Source organism: Mytilus edulis, chromosome 8 (assembly GCF_963676685.1).
Source record: "Mytilus edulis chromosome 8, xbMytEdul2.2, whole genome shotgun sequence".
Taxonomy (NCBI): domain Eukaryota; kingdom Metazoa; phylum Mollusca; class Bivalvia; order Mytilida; family Mytilidae; genus Mytilus; species Mytilus edulis.
Window position 1 is genome coordinate 71,369,135 of NC_092351.1, and position 13,472 is coordinate 71,382,606.

At 30.1% G+C, this 13,472-nt stretch overlaps 2 long non-coding RNA genes across 3 annotated transcripts; both read left to right on the forward strand.

Annotated features, from left to right (window-relative positions):
• Window positions 1–3,958: 3,958 nt before the first annotated feature.
• On the forward strand, window positions 3,959–6,443 carry LOC139486184 (uncharacterized). Of its 2 annotated transcripts, none has more exons than XR_011655494.1 (3): window positions 3,959–4,036; window positions 4,806–4,936; window positions 5,180–6,443. It is a non-coding gene; the product is annotated as an uncharacterized lncRNA (long non-coding RNA). The 2 variants fall into 2 exon arrangements; XR_011655495.1 differs by having other exon boundaries at window positions 3,977–4,036; window positions 4,802–4,936.
• A 2,352-nt stretch (window positions 6,444–8,795) lies between these two features.
• Window positions 8,796–12,547, forward strand: LOC139486183 (uncharacterized). Its single transcript, XR_011655493.1, has 2 exons — window positions 8,796–10,940; window positions 12,404–12,547. It is a non-coding gene; the product is annotated as an uncharacterized lncRNA (long non-coding RNA).
• The last annotated feature ends 925 nt before the right edge of the window (window positions 12,548–13,472 follow it).

Sequence of the window (13,472 nt, forward strand, 5' to 3'; positions counted from 1 at the left end):
TTTATGAAAGATAAAAACTTTCAAATAAAGAAAATACATGTGAAATCACTTTTTTGAGAGGATATTGTATATATATAGAATATATAACAACCAGAGAGGTAAACGAATTACACATTTAACCGCAGCTGCATTTGTGATTTCATAAAGAAATAAATATATCCATTCAGACACGATACGATGTCTATATGATTCTATATAATGAAGTAGGGGAGTATAGCCTTTCACAATAACACTTCTATATGAATAAACTAAACAAAAGAAGCAAACAGCTGGACAAAACTGAAAACAAAACGAAAATTTTTTTAGAAAACTTAGAGTGGACAGTACTCCTTTTATTTAATGTATGTATTACTAGATAAACAAACAGTTCCCAAAGGTAAAAATATGCCGTTTGCATGGCTCTTCTCCTTTTTTCTATTTTTTTTTTTATTTTTGGAATATCAACTTATCAATCGGGTACTATCTTACAGATGTAGTATACCAACGGGTCGACACTTATATGTCAATGAGTCAGAAATGTTCTTCTTCTGTTAATATGTATGTAAAAAATATGTTCTGATCTTTTTATGTAATAACTTGTCATACATGATTCCATGTGGCTAAATAAGATGTCATGATAGCTGGGAAACATATAAAATTGAGTTATGATATTCTTATGAAATACACGAATACGTATATTCGCATAAATCAATATATGAATGAAGGTGGATTTTAAACTCAAACTGATAACCTGCATCCACATTTTGTATGTTGCTGAGATCATTCGTGTGAGCGTTACAGTGTAAAACCTCCACATAATACATTATTTCATTCATAATAATTTTTTCATTCGCATCATCTCTGTACATTTTAGCCGAGCCTTCATTAGCATTTTATATTCGTGTTATTTTTTAACTATCATCAGTTCTATAATATTTACAATATTCAAACAACTGTGTATACATGGGGATCCGAAAACAATTACATGTTGGACAAAATCCATCTACAGTTTTGCCGGAATGTGTTGAAAATTAGAACGTCGACAACAAATTTTATGACATATGGAGAACTTGGTCGTACACCAATAGATATCGTAATAAAATGTAGAATGGTGTGTTTTTGGAACAAGCTTCTCACCAATGAAAATAAACTTAGCAGTATACTTTATCAAAGAGATTAAAAGATTATCACACTTTCAAATGGATGGATTATATTAAATCGATCCTAGACAATGCCGAACTAAGCTATGTTTGGACTCAGCAATCACCATTAGATATAAATCAACTAAAAATCGTACTGACAGAAAAACTAAAAGATTCATTCATTCAACAATGGCATAGTCAAATTGACAACTTATCCAGAGGAGAATTTTATGGACTTTTTAAAACAATCTTTGGCTTAGAAAACTATCTTTTAAAATTAACACCATTCGAACGTAAATATATTTCAAAATTAAGATGCTGCAATGTAAAAATTCCAGTAGAGCTGGGAAGATGGTATAACATTCCAAAAGAAGAGAGGACATGTGTTTTTTGAAATGTCAACCCTTCTCCTATACCTCTAGCCAATGTAGAAAAAGCAACATGTATAGTTGTTTACTTCTATGTAAATTGTTTTCCAAAGGGATGGTTGTATTATTGGCAATCATACCACATCTTCTCTCTTTTTTTTTGGGGGGGGGGGGGGTAAAACCCCGCTTTGTCCTTTGTTTCATCAGGAAGATATTTGATTTCAATTCGTGTAATGTGTTTAGCTTTTGATTTTGCCATTTGATTAGGGACTTACTGTTTTAAATTTTCCTCGGAGTTCAGTATTTTTGGTGATTTTACTTTTCCATGAGTTTATATCTATTGAGATATGCAGGATATACATATTCATGAATGCATAAAGTTGAAAAATGTTTGATTGTTTTCCTTTATTTGTTTTAAAGTAACCATTAAATTTCAGAAAATATTCTCGAAAAGGATCTGCGAACTAGAAAATATCTACCTGTGATGCCGCGAGATTTGAATGTGTGTTTATTACTACCACACACACCCAGCGAAGTGTTTGTTTATTTTAAACTATGGAGAGTCGAATTGTCTTTTTTATATCTATTATCTATTTATTAGCGAACTCTGATAATAAAAAATAAAATAATACAATAGGAAGAGTATGTATTGATTAATTCAGTAGTTGCTGTGTGTAGCTATTTTTCATAAATGTTTTATTTTGTTGTTTTGTGCTCTATTATCCGGTTGGTTTTTTACTGAAGGGTCTTTAAAAGCTTGTAATGTGTTTTTTCTTTTCTTACTTATGGTTGAATGTCATAGTCCATAACATCTACTTTTCGGGATCTCTGTTAAATAGTTGTCTCATCAATGATAATACTATTTCATATGGTCTCATATTGAATACAAAAAAGTAATATTACAAAAATTATTCCGAGGAAAATTCAATCGGAAATTTCCTAATCACATGGCAAAATTAAATGACAAAACACATCAATGGACAACAACTGTCATATCCCTGCCTTGGAACAGGCATTTTCAAATGTAGAAAATGGTGGGTTGAACCTGGTTTAATTTCACGTAGAAATAACAAAGAATTACTTAAGCTTTTAAATTATGTACAATCATTTGACCGTTTTTTATAATTAAGGTTGTTCACGTGTTTATCTTCCTGCTATATACATGTAATAAGGTCATATTTTGTTTATATTTAACCAATGAGTATAACAGAATATATATTATGCAACTACCCTATTTAAAGATTTTCACGTAGAAATTTCCAAATGTCAGGTGACCTTTTAAACATAACACAATCATCAGATTTATATCTGATGCAACTACCATATTTAAAGATTTTCACGTCGAAATTTCCAAATGTTACGTGACCTTTTAAATATAACACAATCATCAGATTTATATATGATGCAACTACCCTATTTAAAGATTTTCACTCAAAAATTTCCAAATGTCACGTGACCTTTTAAATATTACACAATCATCAGATTTATATATGATGCAACTACCCTATTTAAAGATTTTCACGTAGAAATTTCCAAATGTCACGTGACCTTTTAAATATAACACAATCATCAGATTTATATATGATGCAACTACCCTATTTAAAGATTTTCAAGTAGAAATTTCCAAATGTCACTTGACCTTTTAAATATAACACAATCATCAGATTTATATATGATGCAACTACCCTATTTATAGATTGTCACTTAGAAATTTCCAAATGTCACGTGACCTTTTAAATATTACACAATCATCAGATTTATATATGATGCAACTACCCTATTTAAAGATTGTCACTTAGAAATTTCCAAATGTCACATGACCTTTTAAATATTACACAATCATCAGATTTATATATGATGCAACTACCCTATTTAAAGATTTTTACGAAGAAATTTCCAAATGTCACGTGACCTTTTAAATATAACACAATCATCAGATTTATATATGATACAACTACCCTATTTAAAGATTTTCACGTAGAAATTTCCAAATGTCACGTGACCTTTTAAATATAACACAATCATCAGATTTATACATGATGCAACTACCCTATTTAAAGATTTTCACGTAGAAATTTCCAAATGTCACGTGACCTTTTAAATATAACACAATCATCAGATTTATATATGATGGAACTTCCCTATTTAAAGATTTTCACGTAGAAATTTCCAAATGTCACGTGACCTTTTAAATATAACACAATCATCAGATTTATATATGATGCAACTACCCTATTTAAACAGTTTTACGTAGAAATTTCCAAATGTCATGTGACATTTTAAATATTACACAATCATCAGATTTATATATGATGCAACTACCCTAATTAAAGATTTTCACGTAGAAATTTCCAAATGTCACATGACCTTTTAGTTATTATACAATCATCAGATTTATACATGTTATATATGACGCAACTACCCTATTTAAAGATTTTCACGTAGAAATTTCCAAATGTCACGTGACATTTTAAATATAACACAATCATCAGATTTGTTTTTCTATCTAGGCTGTAAACGCTGTATGTCTTCCTGCTCAATATTAAGGTAATATTTTTAGTTCAAAAATCTTTTACAATTATTATGTAATATAAACTACATTTTTCTTTAAAATCTTTGAATCTTCGTAATATTTGAATCAAAGTAATCAGCGAAGCATATTATTGTTTTTATTGAATGCATAGATTTTCTGAAAATTACCATTTCGTTAAAATTTAAGTGAAAAGTAAGATCACAAAAATACTGAACTTAGAGGAAAATTAATTCGGAAAGTCCATAATCACATGGCAAAATCAAATAACAAAACGCACTAAAAACGAATGGACAAGAACTGTCATATTCCTGACTTGGTACAGGCATTTTCGAATGTAGATAATGCACTGAAACTGTGTTTTCTCAGTGATTTGAAGTAACTGAGAGACTGATATTCTCAAGGCTGTGAGTTTTTAATTTAGAAACAAATATTTAAAGTGGCTGTGAATAAACAAGACCGTTAGTCTGATATTTGAGTTAATTTTACCGTTCAGTGTACCATAATTCGTATGATGACACGGATGAATTTGTTCTCTTTCATGACACTTATTATGTTACGGGGTATCAATCATTTGTCAATTTCACTTTAACGTCAAGAAAAAGTTTTGATCATGCTGAGTTGAAGATGAAACATACAATAAAACATTAAAGAAGATGAATTGATAGATCTTTTTCCTGAACAAATAAGGCATGTTTCTCAATATTAAATAGAAAACAGTGCTGATGTGTTTCACTTAAAGTGATTTGCAAACTATAATGTCTGAATTGTCTTTTTTTAAGTTAGATAGATCACCTGATTCAATCGATTATATTAAAAATATGGTTATGGGAATTGAACGCAGAAGACAACCATCTTTAAAATAGCAGGATCCCTTGTTTAAATAAAAGTTTGATTTGGACAGGAGATTTGAAATGGTAAGTGAAATTACTTTGTCGGTAAATTCATAAATTTATATGAGAAGAAACACAATTTTGATATTTTGATTTGTAACATACATAAAAAGTGTATGTGTAACCACGAAAACACCTGTTTAATTAGTAATGAGAATTGACTCTGTGTGTATCTGATATGATAAATAATTCAATTGGTAGTCCCATTGACGAATCCAAACTTGGACAGAACTTATGAAAATAATGTATTGTGTTATTCATTTGTAGGAATATTCAAGACAGCCATTGTTCACAATTTATATTGGATACCAAATCAGGCACCGATCATCAAAGCAACTGCTCAAATACATACAGAAGCGACGATAGATAATGCGAATGGAAGGAACAAACACATCTTTGCATTAAAAGAAAGAAAATCTTATACACAGGGAAGTTATTTTAAGTATTAGTAATTGATAAATTCATTGATCCATTAAAATAAATATGTTTGGCAAAGAACTGTTGTTCAAAACTTTGAAACTTCATAATGAGTATTGCTGATTTAGTTAATATAAGATTCATACTTGTTAAATTATATAAAATCAAACTGGAGATTATAACTATATAATTTAATTTTGGATGTAACGCGTCTTCTGATTGGCTGACGTTATTTTGTGATGAGCCCACAGACATAATTTAGTCATGTGATCGTGACGTCATCAACGTTTTTTCATGGTTTTCTACGGTTTAAAATGGAATTTAGAATTAAATGATAAGAAATGACTGTAATATTTTTTCTGTCTATTCGAAATAACATAAAAAAATGTGGTGCACACTGTTAAATAACCCGCTACGCGCGTTATTCAGTGTGCACCAAATTTTTTATGTTATTTCTTCATAGACAGAAAAAAAATTACAGTCATTCCTTAATTATCATCGGCTTTATTCTGTATATACAACATATATTTAAAATATTTGAAAATCAAATGGAAAGAAAACTTGTGGTTATGGTTTGTCGCTGTGTAAAATAAGATTTGTTTTTTTTTTGTACATAAAATAGGACGTTTGTGTTTTCGTTTGGATTGTTTTACATTTCGGGCTTTTTATAGCTGGTAATAGGTATGGGCTTTGTTTATTGTTGAAGGTCGTACGTTGACCTATAGTTGTTAATTTCTGTGTCATTTGGTCTCATGTTAAAAGTTGTCTTGTTGTCAATCAAACAACATCTTCTTTGTTTATATATATAAAGGTTAAATCAATTCCTGCCATAATGCAACATAATCATTACCAAACCTTCATGATTTTTTAGTACCTCGTCTTAAGCGTGTGTATTTTTATTCAAAGTGACCCTTTCACTTTAGTTTTGTATAATTTAACACCGACTGTGAAAATTAAACATCTGCAAGTAAATATAAGTACAACAAATTTTACTTTAAGCGAATTACAACTGGGGCACAAATATTACAACTTTGATCAGCGTTAAACCATTTATTTTAACCCCAGATCTCTATTGGAATATTTGATTTGCAATAAACAGATCATACAACAAAAATCAGTTTAGAAAACAAAATTACTTAATGTTCAATATGTATATAATATACAATAAAACAGATAATAAAAAAAAGAAATGTGCTAATACACATTTAACACAGCAGATGAAAGGTACTGCAGTGTATTATATTTAATGTTTTGTAATATTGTTATCATACAGCCTAATATTGACTGCTTAATCTGCATAGAAACATAAACAAACATTTTTTGCAATGGAAAAGAATTTGCGAAAAATCTAAAATACTCTAAAATGTAAACCATTTTTATTTACAGAAAAAAATACAAAACACATTTAGTCTTGTTTAAAACTTTGTATGGGAAATTTATTAACATCTCCATACAACTACAAAGGTAAAGTCATAGTTGATAGACATGTTAGACAAATGTTTACGTGTGACACTTGAGAGACATTTAAATAAGGGATCATCTCAAAACTGGGGATTTCATAATTTTTTAACAGGTCTCATAACATAAATATTACAAGCATTAAATATTACATAATCGTTTTAGTAAATAGGCCTTTTAGCAAAGAATACAAAACAAAGCCATTCCTTATTTCGAAGTTTAACATGATTGTTGGTTGATTGCTTTGTTGATAAAATGTTTACATAAAATGCTATACGCTGACTGGTCATTAAGTGTATTGGTGTTTCGTTTTATTGGTTGTTTGATTGATTGGATGCGCGATGATTTGATTTGTTGATAATTTGCATAATGCTAACAGTATCGATTATCCTTATTATTTTAAAGGAAACAGAGAGGTACCAAGAATGCCCCTTTATTTGGAGTAGGGAATATGTATCCTTCTGTTGAAAAGAATGTGCGTTTAATATTTGTCACTGGACATCACAGTCACAATCAAGAAATCCATTAATCAATATGAAATATGCTATGGAACTGTCAAGCAAGCAAGCAATATATCATTCATGCAATCAGCAAACGTACCAAGTCAATCAATTGATTAACGAACGCGAACATGCATCTATGACAAAAATCAAAATTTCAATCGATCGACCAATCAATCAATCAATTAAACTACAGACTTACAATCTCGGTAAACGAATCTATATGAACATTGATTTTTTTATGCTATGCAGATAGTATATCAACCAATCAATCAATAAACCAAATAATCTTTGTAAAGGAAACAATGTTAGTAATAAGGCTATTGTCGTTTGGTTTTTGGTTGTTTTTTTTAGTTAATTGAATTTATACTTTTATTGATTATTCGTTATTCAAGCTGTTGTCAGTTTTAAACATTTATCTAACATAACATATATTCAATAGCAACGCCTACATGAAGATTGCATCACTTTTGATTCATGATTATATGTTGAAAAGTATTTTTTGTTGGTTTCTTATGTTTCCAGTATTATGTCCAAAATGCATTTAAATGTTCAACGAATGATCACTTTTTTTCAAAACATTTTCAGGGGATACGTAATCCACAAATACTTTCGATTCTTACGAAATAACAGTTAAACCACATCTGAATACATGTCACTTAGTCAAATTTATTATCTTCATGATCAAAATTGTTTTTTTTTTTTTTGGCTTGTCGAACTAAAGTTATATTGTTTTACACACTTTAACAAATTTAGGCCGTTATTTTCGATATTGAATTGTTACAAACTTTTTATGTTGGGGCCTTTAACCCATTTTTCAGTTATAGAAACACAACACCTTTTTACTGAAATAATACTATTTCTTTTCCAATTATGATTTTGTCTGAATACGTTTATGTTCTTATTTCTGATGTTTTGGTAGCCTTATTGAGTGTTTATGTCTAAGTAGACAACTTGATCTCCAAGGCATTCCTCGTGTGCATAACGATTATACTCTACTGTTGTTCAATCTTTGCATCTGATTATTTAAGAGATTATTATCAGTGACTGTTTGAAACAAGACTATATTTGTTAACTTGTTTTAATGCATTTTATAATTTGGCTTTTTAACACTTTAATTGAGGCGCCAATATAGGAATGTATGACAAAACTATTAAAACACAAAACAATGCTTAAAAAACATGCATTTAATCATACATTTTATATTTTGTATGTTCTAAATCATAATGAAATTTAAGCATAATCAGTGAATATAAATGTGACAGATAATGCCTAATTTTCAATTGGTTGCAAATAATAGTTTTCAAGTAATTAAACAATCAATTAATTAAACTGTCATCAACAATTAAAAAACAACTCCTGCGTTTACAACTCTACAGTCAATTGCCCTCTTAGGTCAAAAAGGCACATTATTAAGTCTTTTGCATAACCTTCAAACACTAGTTATTAGGCAATTGATACATGTATTTTAGAAACCTATAAAACGTTATCCAGCTAACCTGGCCATCACATGGTGTCTATCGTTAACAAATCATAATTTGCTCTACAAAGATGAGCATTAATAGTGTGTCTGATGACAGCATAGCAGACTAGAAAATAATGTATTCATAAGAGAAAGTGATTTAAATTAATTGTTATTCCAGTTAAAAGAACATTTTCATCTCTTGAGGGACGATTATATTCCATTTGATCTCTATGTACATGCAAACTAGAGGGACTATTCGATTCTTCAAATTTGTAAACAAATTTACTAGGGTTTTCTTTTATACTGGTTTAATGTTACAAACTGTGACTCGGATGGAAAGTTGTCACATTGGCACGCATAACAAATTTGCTTACATCTATTATTCTCATAAAAGTTTTTCAAACTCTCAGAATATCCGCCAGGGAAAAAAAACGCCACCTTCCCTTTTTAGTCCACGAAACGTCACTGTTTATGATTTGCTCAAAAATTCTGAAAATTTGGTCATAATGTGTCCCAACAAAAACTTCATTGAATAGTTGGTTACAACAGGGCTTACATTAATTTTATTGTATATATGCAATATTTTTAATTAGCGCTTAAAATTAGCAAAATTTGAGGTTTTGTGAGATTTTGCAATCATGTCGACTAGTTCTGGATTTGTTGTCGCTTTAAATCATGACACATTGATAAAATCATCATGACAAGAAATTTAAAATTCCAAACAAAATATTCTTCAAGTTCAGTATGTTTTTAATGTCTTTATAATAATTTTTTTACCTCATTAGATGAATTTTTTTTTATCAATAATAATCATTACCTATTGCTGAAAAAACACACTTATTTGTTCTAAAACAAAACATTCAGTTTAACTAAGATAAAAGGAGAGTGAGCGAAACAGGTTTCTTGGTTCCTCTATTTCACAGGTTATGTACCGAGTGGAAATTCATCTACCGACAAGTACTAAAATGAAGAATATCTATATGCAATATTATATTACAACAATAGCAACAAATAAACATGTTTATGATTATTTACTTTGTTATAAATGTATTATGCCGGTTGGTTTTTATCTTCAATGTTTTTTATCTTGCACATTTGTAAATTATATATATATAAATTATATATTTTATATATTAATGTGTATATAATTTTATATCTTTTCTAATAGGGATTTTTATGCATTTGCATTTTACACTATGTTTGATAACAATCATTGTATAAACATTGTGTAATCGAGACATGTATATGTAATTTGTTAGACAAAAAAGTTTAATATAATTAAGCATACAGTGTTTGCGAAAAGAGAATTGGATTATTGTTAACTGAAAAAAAATGTTTGTCTTGAATATTTCAAAGCTTTTGATACCTGTTTTTTTATATTATATTATCATTATTATGTAACTTATACTGAATATAGAGTTGTGCATCCATTGTCTTGGTGATAGCGTGTGAGTATGTGTGACTTGGTTTTTTTCAACATTGTTCAACATTTTGTTCGTTTATATGCATATAATGTAACATTAATCAAGTTTTATTGATGTTTTGAATCGTGTTTTATTTTGTATTAATTATAATGTTTTCAGAAGCAACTATGTCATATGGAATCGTTCTACTAAATTTGGAAACTATAAAACAGCGAAATAATTTCATTTCCAATAGCAGCACTCGCACCCGCAAAGTGAAAGGATTAATATAAGTTACTATAAGTTGTTTCCCAAATCCACTATAAATAAATCTGTTTAAACTTAAGAGCTCCCAATTAACAGAAATCCTGGTAGTGTAGTTCCTGGGAAAAATGTGACGAAAAATATTCATGGGACGGACGGACTGACTGATAGACTGACGGACTGACGGACTGATGGACTGATCGACTGACGGACTGACGGAAGGACAGACAGAGGTAAAACAGTATACCCCCCTTTTTTTCAAAGCGGGGGTATAATAAATAAATAAAACAGTTGAAGACTATTTTACCTGCTTTAATCAAATTTTTATTTTAGAACTTATCCAGGAGAATCCACAGAAGAGTCATACGACAATGCAAACGACAACTGGAAGGACATTTTTATTAATTCATAGATCTTATATTTTTTTTAACTCTTTTCAGCTGCTTGTATTAGAATGGGACTTTAGATATTATCCAGAAGAGATCGATGAAAAATCATACGACAGTGAAGAAGAAGAACTGGTAGGACATTTTCTGTTGCTTTTATTTTATCAAAATCAAATGAAGACTCAACATGCTCAAATTGATGTATGCATTGTGTGAAATTTAATAAACATTTAGCATTTTACAGAAAAGCAAAACCGAAAATGGTTTAAAAAAAACAATAAAAAGTAAAATCACAAAAATACTGAACTTAGAGGAAAATCAATTCGGAAAGTCCATAATCACAGGGCAAAATCAAATAACAAAACGCATCAAAAACGAATGGACAAGAACTGTCATATTCCTGACTTGGTACAGGCATTTTCAAATGTAGAAACCATTAATATCCAAATTAATATGACTTTAATAATTAGGTAATATATCAGGAAGATCAATTAAAAAAAATAGTGCCAATACTGAACGTTTTTACTGAACCTGATATGAATAATCCGAAGTGTGGTTAGATGTCAGTTCTTTAAGGAATGACAGTAATATTTTTTAAATATAAAAAAGTGGTGCACATAAACAACCCGCGTAATGGTTTATGTAAAAGTATGCAGCACCTTTATGCTGTTACGAATAGACAGATCTAATATCACTGTAATTTCTTATAATGTAATTCTAAATATCAATTCTAATAAGTTATTCATGAAAGGAACGTTGATGACGCCTAGGTCACGTGACAAAAGTATGTCTATGAAGTTATTAGAAGGAAACTTGAGATTGATAAAAAGATCTGCAGGGTTTTATTCGTGTACTGTTATATTGAATATAAATTCAAAAATAACGTTCGTCTCAGGTGATGACTGGGGGTCATAAGACTGATTGATTTTGTATATGAATTATATCTTTCTTACAAGGTCAGGAAAGTGATTCATTTTTGATTGATATAAAAGCTCTTTGTCTTTTCACAGCCTACAACAGTAAGCGATTAAATTATATAGTAAGGCATGGTTTTTGTCGTTCACTGATATTTCATGTATCATGTCTGTGGAGTTTGATAGGGATTCATCATAATGTAAAGGTGTAACTCCACCAAAGCACATTACGTCACATCCGGTTGAATACAAAAAGGGCATATATCGTGGGTATTTCAAAGCACCGTTATTTGGTTTGATGTTTCTATAGAATATTTTGAAAACCTGTGGTTACATGTTTACTTAAGCTTGAACACAGGACAAGGAAGTGGCCATTTGATTGGTCAAATTCCAGTGGTGGTTTCTTTTCCGATATTCAGTGAAATGAAATGTAAAAATTTGTCTGACGCACTGGACAGGATAAAAATGTTACTTATGCAAAGTATTTCTTTATTTGAAACAAGGATAAATTCTGCACATGTTGTTTAGAAAAGTGCAAATTTAACAAAGACTTATTGGGGGAAAAACGTGAGTGGTATTATACCCTAACAGTTTATATTCCTGTGAAAGTGTAAAAACAACTTAGTGTCGCATGTCAGTTTGTACTTGCAGTAAGCACATTTTTTTCTATGTTTCTCATTTCAGTCATCTGACTACACCAAGGTGTACAACAACAGCAGTGACGAAGAAGACGAGTGAACATCCTGTTACTTAACGCAGACTTTTCCAGATTATTGAACTTTATCCATAGGATTTTAATCTCCATATTAAACAAACCTTTAAAGGTGATACCATGTGTTTGATTACTTTGATTCAACTTTTTAACTCACTCAGTACGAGAACACGTTAGTTAATAATTAAACATTGTTTAGCATACTGTAGGTGGTTACTTTACGTTGGTAAAAATATCAGGAGCAAATTTTAATGATGTTAGGGCGTGGCGAGCGAAATCCCTTTGGTTATTTCAACTATTGATTTTGGTTTGTGTCTGCCGTCGTCGGCGTCGTCAATCGTCTTAAAACTTTTAAACAAGACTTCTCTTTTAACAACCAGGAAAGTTAATGCTTTTGGTCCAGATAGTCAACAACATGCCCATTATAGGTGCAATTGTGGTAACCACTATTCTGTACTCGTTTCCGCGAATGTGACTTATTGAATTAAACTGATCACCTATAGTTAAGCAAAATGACAGATGCTACACTGAGTGCAAAATCTGCCTATTCTTCTGGAGCGCCTAATATCGTCCCCAGTTGTTAGTAGCGTTCGTGAGGATTCTTTTTTTGTGTGTATATATTTACTAGTAAATGATAATATGTTGTGTTTTGTGTACTGTTGTTAATCTGATGACTTTTTTTTATATTTTCTGCAAAGGCGTTGTCGGTTTATTATTGACCTATAAGTTTGATTGCCCCTATAGTATTAGTCGCCTCTCTTATAACATAGGTATGAAAACATAGAATGTCTAATATCTTTCAAATGTTTACTGATAGAGAATATCTGCCTAAGGTCAAAACGCCAAATAATATCACATGTCTGCTTGCACATTTAATCGATTATTTGTGTTTCTATCTTTAATCTTAATCTCAAGAACTAAAACAATGGTGTACAAACTGTGAACTGTAGAAATATCAGCTCCAAAGAATGTAAGGAATTTGACAAACTGTCAATGTGACTAAAACATTTAGATACTCTTTTTGGTACATTGTTTTACATT